This window comes from Hypanus sabinus, chromosome 9 (assembly GCF_030144855.1).
Source record: "Hypanus sabinus isolate sHypSab1 chromosome 9, sHypSab1.hap1, whole genome shotgun sequence".
Classification (NCBI taxonomy): domain Eukaryota; kingdom Metazoa; phylum Chordata; class Chondrichthyes; order Myliobatiformes; family Dasyatidae; genus Hypanus; species Hypanus sabinus.
Genome location: NC_082714.1, coordinates 57959214 through 57985208, shown reverse-complemented (window position 1 = coordinate 57985208; position 25995 = coordinate 57959214).

Below are 25995 nucleotides of genomic sequence, written 5' to 3'. Positions count from 1 at the left end.
TATAGATTGTTATGGTTACCCACACTGAAGGGAGGATGTAGTGTAGCTACCTACTCTTCAAAGGCTGGATCACTTCCCTGTCTATCCTCCATGGTGAGTTTAGCGGCCAAACCCATTATTTGAGCAGTGGCTTCCCTCCCTACCAAGGAGCAGATACTTCCAGCTCACAAAGTAGTTCAAACACAGTTCATTTAAATCCAGACAAAAATTTTAAAACACATCCAAAACTCACAGAAGTTTTATATCTAATAAAAGATTTCCAAATTACAAATGATTTCTAAAACACACAGGATTTACAAAATACAGGTACAATTCCTATAAGCTAAAAGTGTATACCAATGATTTGCAGATAAATGGATCGTCTGTCACAGAAATCTAAGACATAGGAATTGATTCTAGTCACCCCATCTTTCTGTCATTCTTCTTGCTGTTCCATGACCATTCCTATCAGGCCTGACTGCTCTCTTACATTTATTCTGTTTCTCTACCACTTAGGTGATTTTAGACGCATGTTAATTTTCCAAAATATCTTTTTATACAAACAGTCTAAAAGCTTCTGGAGACAGAGTTCCCAGTTACCCAAACTTAATGCTGTGAAGTGGACTCTTTGAGCATACAAACCTTCCAACTATTGATAGATCATATATTTGATGTGCTAAGTGATGGTATCAATCTGCCCTACAAGATTCTTTGAACTAGGTATCTTAGCCAACTTTGTCTGGTTTGAAACAGGCCAATTAACTTAACCCCATTGTATTAAATTGCATCTGTTGAGCAGACAGCCCTGTGGGCCAGAATCCTGTGCCCTTGTTTGCAAAGCTGTCCTTTTAAGTTCAGACTGACATTGATATATGACTAACTGTATCAGTCTCTGTAATTCTTTTGGATTCATCAGCTATGTAGAGAGGGGAAACCTGCTACATAGGCAATAGTTTGCTCTCCATATTGCACTCAAGCAACACACACCAAATGCCAGGGGAACTCAGCAGGCCAGGCAGCATCTATGGAAAGGAGGGCAGTTGGCGTTTCAGGCCAAGAGCCTTTGGTCGGACTCGAGGAGAAAAAACAGAACATTTAAAAGGTGGTTGGGGGGGAGAGAGAAACACAAGGTGACAGGTGAAACCTGAAGGGGGAGGGATGAAGTAAAGAGCTGGAAAGCTGATTGGTGAAAGAGATGTAGTGCTGGAGAAGGGGGAGTCTGATAAAAGAGGACAGAAGGCCTGGAAGAAAGAAAATGGGACACAATGGATGGGTAAGGAGATAAGGTGTGAAAAGGAAAAGAGAATGGGGAATGGGGAAGGGAAGCATTACCAGAAGTTCGAGAAATCCAAGTCCATGCCAATAGGTTGGAGGCTACCCAGATGGAATATGAGGTGTTATTCCTCCAACCTGAGAGTGGTCTCATTGTGATAGTGGAGGAGGCCACAGACAGACATATCAGAATGGGAATGGGAAGTAGAACTAAAATGGGTGGCCACTGGGAGATCCCGTTTTTTCAGTCTATATTGTACTGCCTGGGCTTGCACACTCACTTAGACAGAAGAAGCAATTTCAAGTAACTAAATTAACAACCTGAACCTGAGAAAACCACATAGTCACAGAGAGGGCATGCAGACTCCACACAGACAGCACCACCAGAGACTGGGATTGCACCTGGGTCTCTGAGCTGGGGGGTTGTGGCTGTACAAACCATGCCACCCGCAAACATCAGCCTTTGGAGCAGTGAAGCACAGCTGATAAATAAGAAAGCTGTCCAATTCTGAACCAATTGGTCTTAATTACCATGATTTATTTGCTTTAGCCAACTCTGTATTGATTGCTTCGTTGAAACTGTAAATCTTTCCCTGGTGTTTGAATAAGTGGAGATGGTAACAGAAGCTTGAACCAACCTCACCACAGTGAGAACAAGTGGCCAGTATAATCCACATACACATGGAACAAAACTACTTTCTCTCTTCATTACAGCTTGAATTTGTGTGAGGCAATGCCAAGGAGAACTTGGAGGTTTAATTAGTTTCAAATCAATTAACATCCAGCAAATTTACAGTATTTAGCATTTGGCATAATTAACCTTAAACCATGGTGCAGAAACAGAGCTGATTGACCCAAGTTACTTTGTTTTAAAATTCATTGCTGCACACCTCAAGGAGGTGCGCCAGTGTTGATTGTCAGTGAGGTGGAGTTGTTATTTCCGGTCCGCACAGATTGCGGTCTTCTGATTAGGAAGGCAAGGATCCAGTTACAGAGAGAGGTACGGAGGCCCAGGTTCGGGAGTTTTTCGATCAGAACTGTAGGAATGATTGTGTTGACGCCAAACTGCATCCTAACATAGGTATTTGTATTGTCCAGATGATCCAAGGCCACATGAAGAGCCAGTGAGATTGCGTCCTCCCTAGGCCTTTAGAGGCAATAGGCAAATTGCAGTGGGTCCAGGTCCTTGCTGAGACAGGAGTCTCGGGAGCCATAATCAACCTCTCAAAGCACTTCATCACTTCATAGATGTGAGTGCCACTGGATGGTAATCATTAAGGCAGCTCCCCCTGCTTCTTCTTGGGAACTGATATAATTGTTGTCCTTTTGAATCAGGTGGGAACTACCAATTGTAGCAGTGAGAGATTAAATTTGTCTCTGAACACCCCTGCCAGCTGGCTGATGCAGGTTTTCAGAGCTTTACCGGGTAGTCCATCGGGCCTGTCACCTTGCGAGGGTTCACCCTCATGAAAGAGAGAGAGATCACTGGGTCTCCAGGTACTGCAGGATCCTCATAGCTGTGGTTTTATTCTCCCTTTCAAAGTGAGCATAAAAGGCATTGAGTAGGGAAGCAATGCTGCCATTCACGATGTTGGGTTTGGCTTTGTAGGGCGTAATGACCTGCAAACCCTGACAGAGTTGATGTACATCTGATGTCACCTTCCAATTTTGTTCAGAACTGTTCCTTAGCTCTTGAAATAACCCTCCTCAAGCCATACCTGGTTTTTTCGTACAGACCTGAGTCGCCAGATAACCTTCAGCAGGCTACAAACCTCCTGGTTTATCTACAGCTTTGGATTTGGGTATGTACAGTAAGTTCTCGTAAGCACAGACTCATCCACACAGGTCTTAACGAAGTCAGTGACATCTGTGTATACTCATTTAGACTTGAAAATGAACAGTCCAGTAAACCAATTCGAAGTAAGCACTCCTTCTCCTCCCTCGTCCTCAGTACTGGTGCTGCAGTCTTCAGTCTCTGCCTGTACTCTGGGAGTAGAAGTACAGCCAGGAGATCAGACTTTCCAAAGTGTACGCGTGGGATAACACGGTAAGCACTCTCGATGGTATCCCAGAATGTTGGCTCCTCTGGTATCTGGAGTAATTTATTAGCAATAGTTATTTAGAGACGTTCAAATTGGCCTGGTTAAAGTCCCCCAAAATGATGGGGATGGCATCAGGATGGGTTGTTACATCACCCAGTTTGCCTAGAGCCTGTTTTACACTAGCTTGAGGTGGGATGTACACCATTACCAAGATGATCGCAGAAACCTCCCCCATCAGATAAAATGGGCAACACTAGATTGCAAAGAGTTTCAGGTCTGGTGAGCAGGACTGGGAGTGGGACTGCAGCACCACATTTGTACACCACAAGGAGTTGATCATGAGACATACACCACCTCCTCTGGAGGACTCAGCAGTCCTATCTTGGCAGTGTATTGTGAACCCCAATCTGTAGAGCTGCATCTGGAACAGAAGGGGTTAACCAAGATTCCATGAAACAAAAAACACAACTGGTTCTGATGTCCCTCTGGTACAGCACTCCAGCTCTGATATCTTCTATTTTATTTACCAGAGACTGCACATTTGCCAGCAAGCTGGTTGGTGGTAGAAGTTGAGAGCCACGTTTCCTTAGATGAACTTTTAGTCCAGAGCAGTATCCTCTCTTCCGCTGTCTTAAAGGGGAACCGTGACTAGAGTCTGTTTGAGTTCCGTCAATTTTAAGTAGCAATAGATTTTTTAATCGCACTAAAATTATGTTAATAACTGTACTATCAAAGTTGTGGTTGTCCGCTGTAGCACACTGAATTGGGAGTATTTGATGGTGTCTGTTAGATCTGGTGCATGAGTGGCCTTCTTGCTGGCACCCTGGAAGTTGTATTAACACGGGAACACCTCAGGGATGTGTGCTTAGCTCACTGTTCTGCACTCACGACGCCAATGACTATGTGGCTGAGCACAGCTCAAACGCAGAATTTCAGATGGTGACCAGAGGGTGTACTAGAGCGAGATATATCAGGTGTCACAACACCAACCCTGCACTCAACGTCAGTAAGACCAAAGATCTGATTATGGATTTCAGAAAGGGTAAGATGAGGAAACACACACCAGTCCAATAGAGGGATCAGAAGTGGAGAGGGTGAGCAGTTTCAAGTTCCAGGGTGTCCAGATCTCTGAGAATCTAACCTGGACCCAACATGCCGATACATTTACAAAGAAGGCATAACAGCAGTTATATTTCATTAGGGGTTTGAGGAGATTTGATATGTCACATAAAGCACTTGCTAATTTTTACAGATTTACTATGGAGAGCAGTCTAACTGGCTGCCTCACTGTCTGGTACGTTGGGGAGGGGCTACTGCACAGGGTCAAAGTAAGCTGCAGAAAATTATAACTTAGTCAGCTCTATCAAAGGCACTAACCTACATAATATCCAAGACATTTTTAAGGAGCGATGCCTCAAAAAGACAACATCCATTATTAAGGACCCTCATCATCCAGAACCTGTCCACTCCTCATTGCTGCCATCAGGAAGGAGGTGCAGAAGCCCAAAGGCACACACTCAATCATTCAGGAACAGCTTCTTCCCCTCTGCCATTCAACTTCTGAATGGACATTGAACCCATTAACACTAACTCACTACTTTTTTATTTCTATTTTTGCACTACTTTATTTAATTTAACTATTTAATAAATACATACTTAATGCAATTCATAGCTTTTTCTGTATCATGTATTACATTGTACTGCTGCCGCAAAGTTAGCAGATTTCACGATATATGCTGGTGATATTAAACCTGATTCTGATTCTGACATACCTTATGGCATTAGAAATGAGTCACTGGAGGCTCAGCTATAAAATCAATCTGATCAAAGCAAGTTTTAGTAAAATTAAATTAGTACAATGAAACTCAGATTCAGTCAGCACAATAAATATTAGAAGCAATTTCATCATGTTTTGCATTAGAGGTATTAGTCTCATAATTAAATCTGCCAAAGTTTAATATAAATTTCCTTTTATAGATGTTAATTAATTTACCCTAAAATAACTTATAGTCAGTGATATGAAGTACAAAATTCAAAACTAACAATATCTTAAAAGACCTTCCACTGTCTTGAGCATTTCAGGACTTTGGAAAGAGGAAGCCCATATATTTAGTGAGGATCCCTGGCATCCATGATCTATGTATCCTCTTTATTTTGAAAAACAAGTTGTTAGTCTTCTCAAGATCAAAAAAAATTAATCATATCTTACAAGAAACTTGAATGATCCAATAAAACATTATTTTAAAACATCACTGGTAAGGGATATGGGGACAAGGCAGGAACAGGGTATTGATAGTAATTGATCAGCCACGATCTCAAAATGGCGGTGCAGGCTCGAAGGGCCGAATGGTTTACTTCTACACCTATTGTCTATTATCTATTGTCTAAAAGTGCAGTTTGTGAAACTGCAACCTCACAGTTCCGATACCAGAGAGAGGTGATGGGCAGGCAAGGAGAGAGGGGAAAGGGGGTGGGGAATAGAGAGGGAGGTCATTACCGGAAGCTCAAGAAATCAGTGTTCATGCCATCTGGTTGGAGGCTACCCAGTCAGAATGTAAGATGTTGCTCCTTCAACCTGAGCTTGGCCTCATCATGACAGTAGAGGAGGCCATGGATGAAATTGTAAGAATGGGAATTCCCTTTTCCCTCTCGCACTTTATCTCCTTACCTACCCATCACCTCCCTCCAGTGCTCCTGATTCTTTTTCTTTCTTCCATGGCCTTCTGTCCTCTCCTATTAGATTCTCTCTTCTCCAGCCTGTATCTTTTTCACTAATCAACTTCCCAGCTCTCTACTTCACCCCTTCCCCATCACCTAGATTCACCTATCACCTCGTGTCTCTTCCTCCCCTCCTTTTTAACTCAGACTCATCATCTTTTTATCTCCAGCCCTGCTGAAAGGTCTCGGCCCGAAACGTCAACAGTACTCTTTTCCATAGATGCTGCCTGGCCTGTTGAGTTCCTCCAGCATTGTGTGTGTAGTGCTCTAGTTTCCTCCCACATTTCATAAAAATGTACAGGTGGTAGGTTAATTGGCCATTGTAAGTTGCCCCAGTGACATGGAAATATTAGGAGAATAAAATGGGATACAGTAGGATTACTGTAAATAAATGCTTGATCTTCAGATAGGACTCAGTGAGCTGAAGGCCTGTTTCGATGTGTTATCTCTCTGTAACTCAGTGAGTTTAAGGCCAGCATTTATTGCCTATCTCTTGCTGTGCCTGAGAAGGTCATGATGAGCTGCCTGCTTAAACAGCTCCTGGGCATGTCCTGAAAGCACTCCGACAGTGCAAGAGGTCAGAAGTTCCAGTAATTTGTACCAATGTTGAAAACAGGAAAGAGAAGACAGAGGCTTGTAAGACATTATGGGGTGTAGGTTGAAGGAAAGGTTGGTTGTAAATTTGCTCCTGACAGCTGCTGAATTATCCTTTCACTGAGGGGCGTGAAGGTTTGGATATTCACATCAGTCATCAGATTCTAAAATGGCTTCATACTGCATCTGAGCTACAGTGTAAGGCAAGGCTAAATGAAAATCAAAAAATAGAAACCTGAAATAAAACAGAAAATGGTGAAAATACTCAGCAAGTCAGGCAGCATTTGTGAAGAGAAACTGAGTTAATGTTTGTTCAGGACTGCAGAAGCCGAGAAAACAAGGGTGCTTTAAGTTGCAGAGAAGAGGGAAGGATGAAATTAGATGGAAACTGAAGGAATCCAGATGGCACAGACCACGAAGGTGCCATCTGAGTGAAGGTTGTGAAGGGTTGTCAGCTTGCAGCTGATCTGTCTGGAGAAGGTGTAAGTAGAAGGAGATGAATAAAAGCGGAGATGAGAAAACACAGTACTGCCATTGCAAGATGCAGAATATAACCTTGGTAGAAGTTGTAAATAAAAGAAAATATTGGAAATTCTCAGCAGATCAAGTTGCATCCATGAAGTGAGAAACACATAGATAATGTCATAAGGTGGATGACCTTACATTGGAACCCACTAGTATTGTTACCAACAGGTAATGTCAGTAATGTCAAATGTTAATTTCAAGGTTTGGTCCTGTGGCCTGTTACATGCAAGAGCCATCGGAACTGTATTCACTGCCACAGAGACTGTGTGTTCTCACAAGCAGGCACCTGGAAGGAGTTGGCAATCACGCACATGCGAATACACATTGCAGTCAATTAGGATTTCTCCGTAATTGTATTTAACTCCTTTCCTTTCACTTCAGTCTTGTCAAGTCCCAACCAAAGCACAGTGGTGGCAATGTTCCCTGCTTACTTTGTCCTTGATCTGGCAAAAAAGACACGGTATTAATTTAGATTTAAGTTACTGCTTCTGAGTCACAGTGGTGCCTTTTTAAGTTGAGGGTTTGTAGTTAGCGGTCCTGTTGACCTCACATTTATTATTTTTATTTGTTCTGTACATTTCTTATTTTAGCTCAGAGAACTGTTCATTCTGCTTTTGTGTCTCTTCCTCTGCAGATAATGCCAAACTGAACTCGAATTGAGAACACTGTTCATCAAGATTACAAATGTTTTCTTGGGACAATGTAAGAATTCAAAAGCAGAAAGGTCAGTGGGAGTGGGATGGAGAATTTAAAATGTTAGGCACTGAGAGCTCAGAGCTCAAACTGAACATAAGGGTTCTGTAAAGTGGTCAAGCAATCTGTGCTCATACACGCTCTGAGACATGGACTACTACAACAGACACTGAAGAGATACTATCAAAACTACCTCCACAAAATCTTCCAAATCCAATCACAGGATAAGCAATAGTGTCATCAGTGTCCTCTCTCACGCCCACACCCTCAGCATTAAAGGCCTAATTCCGCACAGTACGTGTCACCTGGCAATAGAAAGGATGTTGATAAGCTGGAAAGGTGCAGCATAACAACATTGAAGGGAATGTTACCAGGACTAGAGCATTTGAGGTAGGAGAGGCTGAATAGGCTGGAACCTCTTTTCCCTGGAGGGTAGGAGGCTAACAGTTGCCCTTACAGAGGTATACAGAATCACGAGGGGTAGAGATAATGCAGTTGGTTATGGTCTTTTTCCCATGGTAAAGGACAACTTTAAAGTGAAGGGGAAAGATTTAAAAGGGACCTGGGCATTTTTTTTTATCACACAGAGAATGGTGGGAATATGGAATGAGCTGCCAGAAAAAGCTGTAGAGGAAGGCACAATGGAAGTGTTTAAAAGATATTTAGACAGGTAAATGAATAGAAAAGGTTTGGAGTGCTATAAGCCAAACACAGGCAAATGCAACTAAATAGGGTAGACATTTTAGTCAGCATGGATGAGCTGTGCCAAAAGACATATTTCAATGTTCTATGGCTTTAATACTCTAATCAAATGGCTCTGTTGAGAAATTCATGTCAGTTGCCTGCCTGACAACAGATTCTAAAAACAGACAGCCCACTCCGAGTTCTGTTACCGAAGGAGGTTAACAGGCAGACACAGAAAAGATTCAAGGACATTCTCAAAGCCTGTTTGCAAAGGTACAACATCCCCAATGATTCTTGGAAATCTTTGGCCTGTAGCTATTCATCCACCTGTCCTGTCAGACACATCCTTTCTCATCTGTGACAGAGTCTGAAGTTCCCGCATTGGCCTCATGTGTCAACATAGAACCCACAGAACAGGTATGGAAGCAAGTCATCCTCGATTCCCTGGGACAGAAGAAAAAGAAGAAAAGGAAGAAGATAAGGGATATCATATGCATCACATGAAGTATATTAGATTAGAAGGTATATAAGTGAATTATTGCTTCACTTGGAAGGAGTGTCTGGGTCCCAGGATATTTGGAAGAGAATAGGTAAAAGGGTTGCTGTTGCATCCATTTAAATCTAATTGGAATGTTTGTCTCACCCGCTCTCCATGACACCAAGTTCAATTTTCTCACTATAGACTGAATGAAGAAATTAGTTTTCAATTCCTTGCTGTATTCACTGGTGACTGCTAATTAATTGGTGTCATTATAGACCCAATTTTGGATCCAACCAAATACGTATCTTCTTAAATCTGTCTTATTAACCTCAAAGAAGTCCGTCAGGTTGCCTCTCAACTTAATTTGTGGCTTCCCACAGATAGTTAGATTTGGTATTCAAAGAGTTAACACAACCAGCCTGGTTTAAGAATGAGGCCCATCAATTCCCAGGATGCAATATTCTGACTGAAACTTGCATGATGACGCAAGTCAGCTTTATACATGCGGATCACAACTTTGCTATCCAGATTTGCATTCTGGTCAAGAAGACCACAAAACCACTAGAAACCTCTGGAGACAACTTCTGTTGCACAGTCCAACACTTACACGTCCTCCCTACTTCCTCAGTGGGCAAAGCAACCTCTGAAATATACAGAAACCCCTGCTGGGTCTTGCGGTGTGGGACCAAAATCCTGGCCGTGCCAGACCTTTAAAGAATTAATGAGTAACAACTTAAAGATCAAGAATTACTCTGTCCTCCCTCCAAACAGATCTCAGTTTGGCCAGAAGTTAAACTTTGTTTAGTAAAGTCCTCTTATACCTGCTGCAGTTTAAAGAGACGTTAATAATTCATGGTGTGGCTTCATGTTATAAAAGTGAAATTACAGGAATGTCTAACTTCCACTTGAGCCCACTACGTATGGAGAGAAGACATGCATTAAAGTGCATGATGTTGAAGGCATCCCTCTTTTTATCAAAGTACTTATAGACTCCTGGGACCATGTAGTTCCTTATTTTGAAAGGGAAAGAGCCTCATTTATATCATACCTTTTACAGATGCTAAATGACAAAAAGTGGTTTAAGAAGCAGTGACATACGAGTGTGATTGATAAGTTCATGGCCTAAGGTAAAAGGAGTCAGTTTTAGAAAACCTAGCACATTTATTTTTCAACATAGTCCCCCCTCCACCCTACATTTACACACTTAGTCTAGCGGTTATGGAGCATACAGATCTTGGACCTCCAGAAAGTGTCCACAGTTGGTGATTGATAAGTTTGTGGCCTAAGGTAAAAGGAGATGAGTGCTACAGCTCTTGTTACATGCACATGCAGGTCAACTCAAAAATTTGAAGTTAATAACTCAACTCCTTCTACCTTAGGCCATGAACTTATCAATCACCCCGATGAGTTATTAACTTCAAATTTTCTGCATAATCACTCAGGGTTGGACTGCAAGTGCATGTAATGAGAGCTATGTAACTCATCTCCTTCTACCTTAGGCCATGAACTTGTCAATCACCCCTCATGTATAGATTGGGACAGCAGCACTGGAGAAAACAGATATGGCACAGCAAGCTCCCACAAATTCAAGGCATAGTAATTCCAGTTAAAGCTAGTTGGTGATGGTAATTGCAGACTAAAGGGAAGAAGTCTATTGTGCCTCTTCAAAATAGTGCCCTGCAATGATTCTTTCCTTCGTGAGACACTCAGTTTAATATCTATTTCAAGATTAAGTTTTGTTTATTGTAATTCAACCATACATATGTATGCCACCAAACAGAACAACATTCCTCCAGACCAAGGCGCATGACACAGTGCATGTAAATGGCACACACAGCACACTAAGTAATATTATACAAATAATTAACAAATAATAAAGCACATTTATGACAAAAGTTAAAAAGTAAATGGTACTACGCTGCTGGTAATTCATACGTGATGAGACCTGGGTGGTGGCAGGGAGTTCAGTAGTCTTACGGCCTGGGGGAAGAAGCTGTTTCTTATCCTAACAGCTGTTGTATTAATGCTACAGTACATCCTGTAGGGGACAAAAGGGATTGCTGGATGGGTGGGGGTTATCATTGACAATACTCCTGATAAATATCTCAGATGGGTGGAAGGGAGACCCCAAAAATCCCCTAAGCAATCCTTGCAGCCCTTTGTAGGGGTGTGCAGTCAGATGCCTTGCTCCTCCTACACCAGATGGTGATGCAGCTGGCCAGGACACTCCCGATGGTGTTCCTGTAAAAAATGGCTAGAATGAGGGGTGGAGGGGGAAGCCTCACTTATCTCATTCTCCTCAATAAGTGAGGATGCTTCTGTGCCTTCATGACCAAAGCGATGGCATTGAGGGATCAGTTGAAATTGTCCATTACGTGTGCTCCCAGAAACTTGGGGCTCCTACCTCTCTCCAGAAAGGTGCCATTTATTTTCAGTGAGGAGTCGTCAGCCCACATCTTCCTAAAGTCCACAATCATCTTTTGGTCTTGTCCACGTTGTTGAGCTTGCACCATTCTACCTCCCCTCTGTACCATCTCATTGGTGTTGTTGATGAGGCCAACCACTGTTGTGTCATCAGTGAACTTGATGATTCTTGATGGTTTGAACTGGATCTAGCATCAGTAGCGTACCGGGGGAGGGGGGCGGGGGCGGAGAGAGACCGATACTCAGCGTGATGGAGCTAGAGATGTTTCTGACAACACGGACTGACTGTAGCCTTTCTGGCAACAAGTCCAAGATGCAGTTACAGAGATAGACGTTGAGACCCAACAAGGACAGTTTACCCACCAGCTTCTGAGGGATGATCGTATTGGATCGTATGGGAGGAGGTAGTGACGATGTTTCGGGCCAAAACCCAAAGGGTTACCTCCTCCCATAGATGCTGTCTGGCCTGCTGAGTTCTGCCAGCATTTTGTGTTTTTATTTATATCCAGTATCTGCAGATTCACTCGTGTTGCCTCGTATAAAAAGGATGGGTTACACCTGAATCTGAGGGGGACAAATATCTTTTTGTGCAGGTTTGCTAGAGCTGTTGGAGAGGATTTAACCAAATTTAGCAAGGAGATGGGAACCAGAGTGATAGGTCTGAGGATGGAGCAATTGGTATACAAGCAGATGCAGTGAGACTGTCGAGAAAGACTGGTAGAAGATAGGGCAAAATTGTAGACAGTGGGATGAGTTGGAGTGTAGAAGGGGAACAAAAACTGAAAAGGGTGTTGAATACAGGATTGAAGGTGTTATATCTGAATGCATACAGTATATGGATTAAGGTAGATGACCTTGTATCACAGTAAGAGATTGACTGGTATGACATTGCTGGGCATCATTGAGTTGTGGCTGAAAGGTGATCATAGTTGGGAGCTGAACATGCAAGGATTCACTTTGTATTGAAAGGAAAGGCAGGTAGGCAGAGAGGTGGGGCAGCTCTGTTGGTAAAAAAATGAAATCAAATCCTGAGAAAGAGGATTGAAGATATATAATCCTTCTGGGTAAAGTTACAAAACTGCAAGGATCAAAAGACCTTGATAGGAGTTATATTTAGGCAACCGAACCGTAAACAGAATAAGGATACAAATTACAATGGAACATAGAAAATGTATGTAAAAATGCAATGTTACAATAGTCATGGAGGATTTCAATAGGCAGGTAGATTGGGAAAATCAGGTTGGTGCCAAATCCCAAGGGAGGGTGTTAGTAAAACATCTACAAAAGGTTTTTTAGAGCAGCTTGTGGTTGAGCCCGCAAGTACAAAGGCAATTCAGGTTTGGGTGTTATGTAATGACCCAGATTTGATCAGCGAATTTAAGGACAATGAACTCTGAGGCGCAGTAACCATAATATAATAGAATTCACCCTGCACTTTGAGAGGGAGAAGTTGAAGTCAGATGTATCAGTATTACAGTGGAGTAAAGGGAATTACTGAAGCATGAGAGAAGAGCTGGCCAAAGTTGATTGAAAAATGACATTAGCAGAGGTAAAAGCAGAACAGCAATGGCTGGAGTTTCTGGGAGTAGTTTGGAAAAATAGACACAAAGATGAAGAAATATTCTAAATTGAGGGTAAGGCAACCGTGGCTGACAAGGAAAGACAAAGACAGCATAAAAGCAACAGAGAGGCAAAAGCTAAAGTTCAAAGTAAATTTATTATCAAAGTACGTATCGTATATGCCACCATATACAAACCTGAGATTCATTTTCTTGAGGGCATACTCAGCAAATCTGTAGAATAGTAACTATAACAGGATCAAAGAACGATCAACCAGAGTACAGGAAACAGCAAACTGTGCAAATGCAAATATAAATAAATAGCAATAAATAACAAGAACATAAAATAATTAGATGAAGTGCTTAAATTGAGAGCATTGTTTGAGGGAATATCTCAATAGTGGGAAGCTTTTAAAAACCAACAGAAAGCAACTACAAAAGCCGTAATTAGAGAAAAAATGAAATATGAAGGTAAGCGGACCAATGATATAAAGGAAGATACCAGAAGTATTTTTTTCAGCTAGCATGGTTAAAGTCACGCAACTATAAAAAAGCTGTCAGGGTGTGTGGCTTGGAGGTCATATCTAACCAGTGGTGTAGCACTCCTTTTGTGATGCACTAGAGGTTCACTCGAGGCTCTTATACTCAAGCCTCGTGAGTAAGAGGGTTGGCGTTGACTCTTGTGGCAATGCAACATGTGGCAGTGATGTTTATTACAACCAACTTAATTTAATCCCAGTTGTGAGAAAGTTCTTAGAAGCATAAGTAACAATTTATTTAGAGATACAGTGCTGAATAGGCCTTACTAGCCATTTGAGCCGTGCTGCCCGACTACCCCCATTATAACCCTAGCCTATCACAGGACGATTTACAATGACCAACTGATACATCTTTGACTATGGGAGGAAAGCAAAGCACCTAGAGAAAACCCACGTGTTCCACAGGCAGAGCGTACAAACTCTGAACTCCGATACCCTGAGCTGTAAAAGCATCGAGCCAATTGCTGTGTGTCCATGGCGCCTCAAAATAAGAAAAATAATGAATGGATTGAGCTCCTATAGACTGCTTAGTTGGCTTGGATGAATTGGTGTGAAGGGCTTGTTTCTGAGCTGTATTGCTCTGTGAAAAGATTAGCCCCCCCCAGATTGTATCTCAGTAAAATTAAAGGTTTTATGAATTTAAAAATATATAATAATTGCAAAATGTCATTGCCTAAAAAAGAAAACTACTCAGAATCAGGTTTATTATCACTGGCATGTGTCAATGAAATTTGTTAATTTAGCAGCAACATGATAACATAGAGAGAAAAAAATAAATAAGTAAATAAATTGTCATTAAGTATATACATTTTGGATTAAAAATAGTGCAAAAACAGAAGTAATATATACTTTTTTTAAAAATAGGGTAGTGTTCATGGTTTCGATGCCCATTTAGGAATTGTATGGCTGAGGAGAAGCTGTTCCTGATCGTTGCTGAGTGAGTGCATTCAGGGTTCTGTGCATTTCCAGCTGGTTGTCTGTGTGTGTGTGTGGGTGGGTGGGAAAGACACTTGTTTTGCTTGTGTTGTTCTGCTGAACATGCTGGGTATGCTAGGCTGACACTAGGATGTGTGGTGAAATCGGTGGACTGCCCCCAGCGCATCTGGAGGTTGTTAACACTAATGGCACATTTCACTGTGTGTTTGAATGTGCAGGTGATAAATAAATCTGAATCTGTGTCTGTATTGTTCAGAATGGTCCACGAACCCATGAACACTACCTCACTATTTTCCCCTCTGTTAGCACTATTTTTTAAAATATATTTCTTATTGTAAACTATACACTGCTCTGTACTGCATCAGAATAACACATTTCATGATATATGTCAGTGATAATAAACCTGATTCTGATATTCCACACTGTTATCATCTTCCCTTCTACTATCTCAATGGACATATGTGCAATTATCTGTAAGGATGGCTTGCAACAAAAAAACTTTTTCACTTTACCTCGGTGCTTGTGACAAAAACAAGCCAATTAACAATTACCATTAAAAATCCCTGATTTAATACTAGCCAAATCACGGGACGGTTTACAATCACCAATTAACCTACCAACCGATACATCTTTGGACTGTGGAGGGTAACCGGAGCACCCAGAGGATACGCATGCGGTCACGGGGAGAACGTACAAACTCCTTACAGGCAGCAGTGGGAACTGAACCCGGGTCTCCTGTACTGTAAAGCGGTGTGCTAACCACTACACTAGTACGCCATGCCCTGTTTATCAAGATGTTACCCACAGTGATTCTGGTGATCTGCCTAGTGCACAGGAGATATATTGATACAGATGGAGTTAATGTGAGATTAGGCTCACCTACTCATTATAATCAGGTTCAAGCTCCAAACATTATCTCAGCAGATTGTCTCAAAAGTACAGTACTGCAAAAACCGCAGTATGGAGTGCATACCAAGAATCACTCCAGAGACATGAATTCCCATCCTAGTCTAAGACCCAGGGCACAGTAAGGGAATGTTCTGACTGGCAGACAGTATGCTAAATTAAAACCTCACCTGCTTTCTCAGAGGGGAATTAAAGATGTCATTTTTCAAAGCACAAAGTTTCCAATCTAGTTCACCCTTCAAATAACATCATATAAACTGATGTCCTGACCATGATCACAGTGATTTCTGTGGGAGCTTGCTGTGCACAAATTGGCTGGCCTACTCCTACATTGCAGGAGTGCCTACAACTTATAAGATACACCATTATCCCTGCAGCTTTTCAGATATACTAAAACTGTAAAAGGCACTTTAGAATTGCAAGATCTGACTTCTGTGTTACTTCTACAATAATTGTTAATGACTTTAAATGCTAAGGTTAAGTGTTTCACAAGCACCTTCAGTTAAAAACCATTTAGCTAAATATATTTATATCTAACAGTTCCTTCCAATAAGTAAACTTGGAAATTTCTCTTGGAAATGAAGTCAGACCTGATCATTAGCCAGCAAAAACCTGGCTCTGGGATAACAGAAGTACAAAGAGCACAGGAAGAAATAATGAAAGGCCACCATAAAATTTCCAACAATGCGTGCAACTGGCCAAAAGTAACTTGAGGAGGGAATCTATGCAATTCTTAACTTGTTGCTATGATTAGTTTAACGCCAGCCAAGCACTTTGTTCCCAGTCTCTGATCTTAATATACACGGTTTTGTAAAATAATATGCGATATAGTTATGAATCACCAAATGCTAAACATTTTTAATTTTAAAATTACTCTTCATTTTGTCACTAACTCAATCAGTAGTGTATCGGAAATGGATGTGCCCAGGATCAATACATGTGCATCAGTGAGAGCCCACTAATGTGAAGGCATTGATAAGCAGATGTAATAAGGCGCATCTATGCGTAAGCTTTTATGTGCACGGTGTGCAAATTTGTGCTTATCATCATTATACTGCATCTCCCTGTGTGTGTGTGTATGTGTGAGTGTGAGTGTGTCCTAGCATCCTTCTCCATATAAAGTATATTCATGTGATTATGACTGTAAGAACACAATTGAAAAGCATTCAACACACCTGTACCATTTTATAAGACCATGGCTTATCACTTACCTCCATGCTGTGTAAACTTTATGGTTCTATGATTAACGTGGAAAAGAAATCAAGAAAAGCAATGCCATCAGGGAAAGGTCCCCACAACATCTCTAACAGCTGTCCCTCTGCTTCTCCATCATAACTGTGGGGGAGACTATTTCCCCATATCAGCCTCATCAGCTATCTTAGAACCCACATGCTGCTGTGGATCCGATGATCCTATATCCTTGGTGTAAAAGGAATGTTCCCTTGGCCATCATCCAAAACCAACCCACCCTCACTTCAGTGCTCATTAAATTCAATTGTCTCCTTGTTTGGAAGTGCTTTGAATATCAAGTTCTCAGCCTTACCTTTAAATCACTGTGGCTTCAGCCAAAGAGTGTTACATAAGAAATAGGAGCAGGAGGAGGCCATCCGGCCCATCGAGCCTGATCTGCCATTCAATAAGATCATGGCTGATTTGGCCATGGACTCAACTCCACCTGCCTCCCTTTTCCACATAACCCTTAATTCCCCTACTATGCAAAAATCTATCTAAACTTAAATATATTTACTGAAGTAGCTCCTCTGCTTCATTGGGCAGAGAATTCCACAGATTCACCACTCTCTGGGAAAAGCAGTTCCTCCTCATCTCCATCTTAAATCTACTCCCTCGAATCTTGAGGTTATGTCCCCTAGTTCTAGTCTCACATATCAGTGGAAACAACTTTCCTGCCTCTATCTTATCAACCCCTTTCATAATTTTATATGTTTCTGTAAGATCTCTCATTCTTCTGAATTCCAGTGACTATAGTCCCAGGCAACTCAATCTCTCCTCATAGTCTAACCCACTCATCTCTGGAATCAATCGGTGAACCTCCTCTGCACCGTCTCCAAAGTCAGTATATCCTTCCTCAGGCAAACCATCAGGATTATCTCAGAGCTCGCTGCGAAATTCTAAACTAATGACTTTCATAGAATGCCTCTGGTTCTATTGCCGGTCAGCTTGAATCTGAGCCCCTGGTCACTGGGAACTTCCTTTTATTCATTTGCACCTTCAGTAAATAAAGAAGCCTGAAGTCCTATGTCATCAGGTTCAGGATCAGCTACCTTAATACAACTATCAAGTTCTTGAACCAATCTGGCATAACCCTAATTCTACCTCAGCAATGAAATGCTACCAACCACCTCTTGTACTGCCACAGATATATCTCTGTTTGTGCTTTTCATTGCATTAATATCAAGTTTGGCACAGTCTCTTTTTTCTCTTCACACTGTTGTGTAATTTATGTCTAATTTATATTCTGTGTGCTGTCTGTACCTTCATGTCTATGATGTTGCGGTAAACAAGTTTTCATTGTACCTGTACTTCACCGTGCTCATGACAATAAACTTGACTCAACATCTCCTCTGTATCTTGACTAAGAACCAAATGCCTAAACTGCAGTGTTCCTAGTTCTTCCAATTGTCACACACTGATAATACTCGGGTTTGAAGCTTACAGCAGCGCGAGACCACAAATGAAACCCCCCCCCTTGTTTCCTTGGCTGCGTAAGTCTAGGGAAGACACTCTCAAGTCCCCCCAGATTCGTGAGATTGAGATGGCTCTCCCATCCCAAGCCTGGTTTGTGTGGATGCTGTGTAGTTTGCTACCCCGTTACAAATTAGTGCCACGAAATAACAGACAGAACACTGCATATGATCAAAGGAATTATATTTATGAATCTTAACTAAAGGGTTATTAAAGAATAACAAAAAGAAAAGGGCCCATTCTAATTAAACAGTCAAATGTGCACAAGTTGGATCTCATCTTGAACATCCCTGTTACTCAAGCACTGGACACCTCGATCAGTGCGAACGCCCACACCACCTTCCGAGCGTAGCTCTCAATCCATCACGAACATACAGGTCTCCCACGACCGGTTCTCCCTAGCATCTTCTCACTTCATCTCCTCTCAAACAAAAGCCCAAGACCAACCTTAGTGACCCTCAGCAAGAAAACCTCCCACTAATTGGATGGCACACGTTCTATATCATCCCTGATCTTCAACGATAATCCAAACAGGCTGAAAGCAGAACGGACTGCTCTTACAGAGCTGCTAAGTGAAATACTTACAGCATAACCGTAAAGATGTGAACCAGGGCATTACACAAACATACACCCAGTGGCCCCTTTATCAGCCAAACTTAAGTGCAAGACTCAATACAGTGGTGTCATCTGCAAATGTGTGGATGAAGTTGGAGCAGAATCTGGCCACACGGTTGTGAGTGTACGAGGAGTACACAGGGGGACTAAGGACACAGTCCAGTGGGACATCAACGTTAACATCTATTGCATCTGGTGCTTCCAGTGCGGCCTTCTCTACATCGGCGAGACCTGACGCAGATTGGGGGACCGCTTGGTCAAGCACCTCCGCTCCATCCACCACAACAGTCAGGATCTCCCGGTTGTCACTCACTTCAACTCTCCTTCACATTCCCATTCAGATATGTCCATACATGGCCCCCTCTACTGCCATGATGAGGCCAAACTCAGTTTGGAGGAGCAACACCTGATATACTGTCTGGGTAGTCTCCAGCCCCTTGTCATGAACATTGAATTCTCTATCTTCTGGTAATTCCCTCCCTCGCCCTTCCCCCCATCCCAGTCTCACTCTGCCTCCTCCTCCAGCTGCCTATCACCTTTCTCATGATTCTGCCTTCTTCAACTACCTATAGTGCTTTCCCCTTACATTCCTTCTTCGCCCTTTCCTGTCTATCCCCTCCCCCACCCCTTGATCTTTCCTCTGATTGTTTTTTCACCTGGCACCTTCAACCCTCCCCCCACCTTCTTTATAGGTCCCCTGCCCCACTCCCTCTTCAGTCCTGACCAAGGGTCTTGGCCCGAAACGTTGACCGTTCGTTTCCACAGATGCTGTCCGACCTGCTGAGTTCCTCCAGCACGTTGTACATGTAACATTAAGATTAATTGTGGCAGAGGAGTTGCTGCATTTCCTTACTGAAGGCAGTCTATTAGTCAAGAATCTGGTTGCAAAGGAAAGTGTTGAGTCGCAGGTTTAGAAGTTTGGAGATGAGTTTGCTAAGAATAATAACATTGAAGTCAGAGCTGTAGTCAATAAACAATGGTCTGAAGTGAGTGTTTTTACTGCCCAGGCACTTCAGAGATGAGAGTGGTCAGGGACATGAATCCATCGTGGAACTGCTCCAGTGACAGGTGAATTGTAGAGGAACGAGGTTCTCTGGGAGGCTTGAGTTAATGCACGCTTTGACAAGTCTCTCAAAGCACTTAAGATGGGAGATATCACAGCCAATGAGCTGTAGTCTTTAAATAACATTACCTTGTTTTCCTTAGGTATTAGGATGATAGTTCTTAAAGTAGGTAGGAACTACAGATTGATGCAAGGAAATATTAAAAATATCTGCAAATATCACCAGCTGATCTGTGCAGGACAGGGACACAATCTGGGCCAGATGATTTCTGCAGGTGAAGGATGAGTTACTCCTGGTACCTCCAACCCACTAGTTGATTCATCGCTAGCAGCTGGATGACGGGTTATATGGCCACCTGTACATAACTGAATTGAAAAGAAAACTGGTGCATACTTAGTACTGCAGCAAAAGAAGTTTGCTGTGGGATTGAGACAAAAGGCTGCTATCTGTTGATGGATTTTCTTACCTCAAAGACCATTCAAACTGCTCTTTGCTCTTGCTTGACCTTTGGGCACCGCTCCCCAGAACAGCAGCAGCTACTACCAGATGTGCAGGAGAAGAGGGAGTGATGACATTGGCAGGAGATGTGTTCCAAGGTGTCACAATATCCAAACTTTTCCTCATGGGGAGAGCGCCTGACCCATTAGTCCAATTAAAAAAATACAAAATACAAATACAACACTTATGAGACTTTCAGCTTACTCTGTGTTTACAAAAAACCCCTTAGGCCGAAGAGGAACCTGTGAGGTCGATTATGTCCAATTAGAGGCATTGCAAACAAATTGTAGATAGCAAAATCCCTCAAACAACAAAGCGATAATTAGCTGTATTGGTAAGGAATAAATATTGCTCAAACTCCTAACAAAATTTATGCTTTGAAACAGTAAACAAAGTTCTTTATCCCCACAAAAGAGAGCAGACAGATCTCAAGATTAACGTCTCATTGAAACAACAGTACCTCCAACGATGTGGCACTCCCTCAGTACTCCATGGGTTAGTCTCAATGTATTGAGTTCTAGTCTTGGGTCTATCAAGCTTCAACTAACAATTACATTTCCTTTGGGGTGTAGGTGCTGTTGAAAAGAGCACCATTTATTGAGAAGCCTGTGGTGATCTGCCTTCTTCATTGTGGCTGCAATGGAAAGCTTAAATTGGGAGGTTGCGCACTTTGTAACTCTGCTTACAGGCTCAAGGTGCTAGTCTCCACCTCCCCTCCCACTCATTACTGTACCTGCCACTCTTGGCTTCCCCCCACCCACTCCTCCCACCTTATTGTCAGCTCTCTCCAACATTGTACTGAACTGTGCAAACCAGAGTGTTTCCAAATTCAGCCATCTTTGGGGTCAACAGTTGTGCAGCTTTTTCCAGTGTTTGCAGGAACTGGAAAATAATTTATTGCTCAATGCTAGGCACAAAATCTTAGTTGTGAAAAGATGTTGTTCCATTTTCTAAAGAGTATTGAATATTCAGGACAATTAGCACAACACTTTACAGTACCAGCGACCAGGGTTCAATCCCCACCATTGCCTGTAAGGAGTTTGTACATTCTCCCTGTGACCATGTGGGTTTCCGGTTTCCTCCCATATTCCAAAGATGTGGCACTTGGTAGGCTTGTTGATCATTGTAAATTGTCCCATGATTAAGCTGCTGGCTGGCATGGCTCAAAGGGCCAGAAGAACCTATTCTGCACTGTCTGCCAATAAAATAACATTAAAATATAAAATAAATTTTGGGAAGATTGCTTTCAGGAATTGTGCAAAGCCTAAATAGTTTTTGGATTTGGGTTCAATGATAAATAGGATGATAATTTGATTAGAAGGGGAACAATGTGAAGAGCCTTTGGCCAAGAGCTGGGGAGTGGATCTAATTGGATGGATTGAATATCCTGCTTATATTTAAGTATGAAATGTGATTGGATGTGTTGGTTAGGATGTCACAACAAAGCAAACATAGAGATGAGTTTATGAGAAGAATATTCAGAAGGGTTATGGTGTAACTCCATTTACAGACCTTGGTTATGTGTGAACCAACAATGAATGACTGGAGGAGGTACAGTTCTACTAGATGGGAGGAGAGAACTGACAGAGAGGAAACTGCAAATCTGCAGGCTGGTAACGATCCTTTAATGCCTTGGCCAAGTATAGCTGCTCCTTAAGCACAACAAGCTAGCTGTGAAAAGAACACTTCGTGAGTGTATAGAATGAAAGTAAAATGATCACCTTGTCACACCGCACTGTCACTCAAATCAGCTGTCAGAATGCTTTTCACACCTCAATATGTCTTTGATGCAACCTAACCCCAATGCCACCATCCACCCACCCTTCACTATAAGGGGCTCTATTATTGCACACCACCTAATCATTAATTTGTATATTAAGGCCCCACAATGAAAATGTTTTCTATTTTAAGTTAAGACAACTTGGTAATTTAAAATCAGGATCTTCAAAAGTATTGTGATTAGAATGGTTGGGCTAGAAAGTATTTTAATAATCCCAATACATTAGTATCTGAATATTAGCTTGAACTTGATTAATAAACACCAGATACAAGTAGATGCCGTGAGTTCCCTGTCTTGATGCCACTTAGAACATGGAATCGTGCAGCTCCTGACAAGCTATTCGGTCCATAATGTTAACCCAGTCTAGATGCTCATTTATACTAAACGTCCTCCTGCTGTGTATCATCCATATTCCCTCATTCTTTTCATATTCACATGATTATCTAAAGTGTCTTAAACTTCACCAAACTGCCTGATTCCACTACTACCCCTGTTAACCTATTCCAGCCTTCTCTGTGAAAAATAATCTCTCCTTCACGTTGACTTTAACCACTACCTTTCAAAGCGTGTCTTCTGGCTTTCATCTTTTTTACCCTGGAGAAAGGATTCTGATGGTCAGAATATGTCAATCTGACATATCCCTTGCTATATATGTAACTGGTATGTATCCCATTGTTTTCTTTGATAACCCCCTAGACTGTCCACAACCCTATTAATCTTAATATCATCCACAAATTTTCTCATCCACCAATCTACATTTCCATCCAAATCACCAATATATTATCACAGACAACAGCACTGATCCTTGTCGAAGACTACAATCTGAAGATGTTGCTTACTGGCTCTAGATGCTGGAACTCTGTCTTAAGTGAATCTGGATTGTAAAGAAGGGTATTTAACCTCATACTCTTTCTGCAATAACACTGTGAGAGTACCTACAACAGGAGAATTAGATTGATTCGAGAAGCAAAAGAAGAGATGCTATTTTAATATAGAAATTTTATAAGTGTTCTAGAAGTTTTTGTGCCCTTTGTCTCCTGAAGGCAGTTTTAAATCATTCAGGGGATCAAACCACAGTAGTCAGAATTACAAGATAAGTGTTGTGACCTTATCAAGGTAGCCTCCCAGCAGAAATGATTACTTCGTAAAATCTGCCAATTCATTTTCATGTTTGTATAAATAGTGCTACATTTGCTAAGTGCCAGTCCAAAATGTGGTAATGTTCAAGTGCCCATGTTCTCTGATGACTTCCTAACAAAATATTGGTGTCATTCATAAACCCATCTACTTTTTCATGCAAATCATTGATATGTTATCAAAAACATCAGCGGTCCCAGCCCTGATCCTTGCAGGACACCATGGGTCATGGATTGTCAGCCAGGAAAACAGCCTTCCACCCCTCTTCTCTGTTTCTATGGGAAGCCAGTTCTGAATCCAAAATTACAATTCATCCTAGATTCCATGTATCTTTCTTCTGAAACATCTACCTTGAGGGACTTTATCAAATGCCTTGCTAAAGTCCATGTAGATAATGTCCACTGGTTTACCATCACAAAGCTCCTTTGAACCCCTCAAAAAACTTGACGAAGTTTGTAAGACATGTTCTGCCATGCCGACTGCCTTTTGATTTATAAATCCAATCCCTCAGGATCCTATCCAATACCTTCCCTACCACTGATGAGAGGGTCACTGGACTATATTTACCTGGATTATCCCAATTTCCTTTCTTGAGCAAAGGCACAGCATTTGCAACTCTCCAGTTCTCTTGGATCTTTCCTGTTGCTAGAGAGGAAACATGCCCCAGCTTTTTGTGCATTTGGACCCTTCATGTGGTAAAGGCCTCTTTCACTAATGCAAGGCTAAGCCTGATCGAGCTCAGGTTTTAGGGCAACAACTTTACTAGCCAATCTTCTGTTGAACCATATTTGCCTCCTCTCCCTCCAGATTCTGACCCAGTCTCAAGCTTCTTTCCTCCTCGAGACCTTGACAGAATCACAAGTCTCATTCCCTCCCCTGGACCCTGGACCATTATGTTTTGTTCTCCCCAACATCAATCTATCAGCTCCTTGATCCCTGACACACTGCAAAGCTGTGTCAACACCCTTATGTCCAACACCCTTATGCTTTCAATGTCAAGACCACAGTAATCCCAGGCCAACACTCCAAATGATGTCTGACTATATGCTTTCCATCTCTATTTCCCGCCAGGCCTGACTCTCTGACCACCAATTCTTCCTTTTCTGACATGATTCCGATTGTCAATATACACCAAGTTACATTGAAGTACCTTGGTCACGTGAAGCTCACAGCGTAAACAATAACTATGGCAATCAGAGTAGTGAAACGTGTAGTAGTAGTGCAAAGAAGTGGCAATTATAGACAAGGTAGAATTGAGGGTTCAAGAATGTACCGGGAAGCAGATGTGAAAGAAGTGGTTGGTTCAGAGGTCTTAAAGTGGGGGAGAAGCAGTTCTTCAGTCTGGAAATCTGGGCTTTCAAGCTCCTGTATCTTCTCCTAGAAGGCAGAAGAGAGAAATGGTAATGGCTAGGGTGACAGGTGTCCTTACTGTTACTGTTAATCTTCATATTCGATATACTGTGAAGGTGGATTGAGTGAAATGATGAGATGAGTCTATAATAGACCGAGCAGTGTTAACCACTCTTGTCAGGTTGAGGTGCAACCTGTCGGAATACAGGACAAGTACATGTGATCAGTAGATAAATAGGTACGACAGGCAGCATGGTCATAGGCCCCGTTTCTATGACTGAATGTATAGATTCTGGACAACTTCAGGTAAAGACTGGTGTGTCTTAAGGGTGATCACATGGAAGTGAAAGCCTTAGAGGCGTTCTGCAAACAAGGGTGAATGCCCTTCTAAAGTGATAACTCAAATCTGTCAACTCTGAACGCAGCTCAGCTCTCATCATTTCATCTGGCCGTACCTTGCATTTCTCTTGCTTTTTCAGAGTGACTTTCTGCCATTATGAAGAGTAAAGATGAAGGGGGTCATACAAGCAGGAGCAGCTGGGTTTGTTACACATTGGTTCCCTCCTTTTATTTTATCACAAGGCACACATGTCGCTGCCAGTTAAACCCACAATTTCATGCTAGAAATACAAGGTTGACAAGAGACAGCCGGACGGAAATATCAAGTGATAGCGCTGTGTAAACAGTGGGACAATTCTGGAAGAGCTTTGTGATAATGTCTGGAATGAAGGCTGGGTCAGCTGTCAGTGAGGTGTGAAAGAGGATTCCAGCTGTAGAGGGCGCTGTTGGCTGGCTGTTCCAGAGAAAAGGCAGAAGCTCAGTCCTCCACTCCTCGAGGAATTATGCAACTCAGGATGTGAAACGTACATACTTAGGTCACTTATTCCAACATGTTTCTGCTTAGCTCAAGTCTTACCAATGCCCCCTTCACCGCAAGGTAAACTCTAACCCTTTCCTCATCTGTGTGCTGTTGAGATTCCCATGCTGTGAGCTCACAGTGCTACTCAAATCACCAGCATTAATGTGTAGCAGCAAGACAAGCAATTCAGAAAATCCCAAACCTCAGTTTCAGATGTGCTTCATATTCCAGTTATCAATATATATATTGTTGGCCTGGTCAGGTCTCGTGTTCCTCCCTCCTGTATTCAAACACAGAAGATGAAGCAGCACACAAAGAGGCCATTCACCCCATCAAATTCATATTCAGTATCCATTTCACAATCAGACTCTCCCATTTCCTGCGAGCTCAATATGACAGCAGGAACCATATCCAAGGAAATGTGTGTTAGCCCTGGAGAGGCTCCAGAGGAGGTTTTTAAGGATGATCCCAGAAATTAAAGACTTAACATTTGAGGAGAAGTTGATGTCTCTAGACCAGAACTCTATGGAGATCAGATTAGAGAAACTTCATCAAAACCTACCAGTTATTGAAAGGCTTGAATAGAGTGGACAAGGGGAGGATGTTTTCATTTGGAGGAGAGTGTATAATCAGAGGG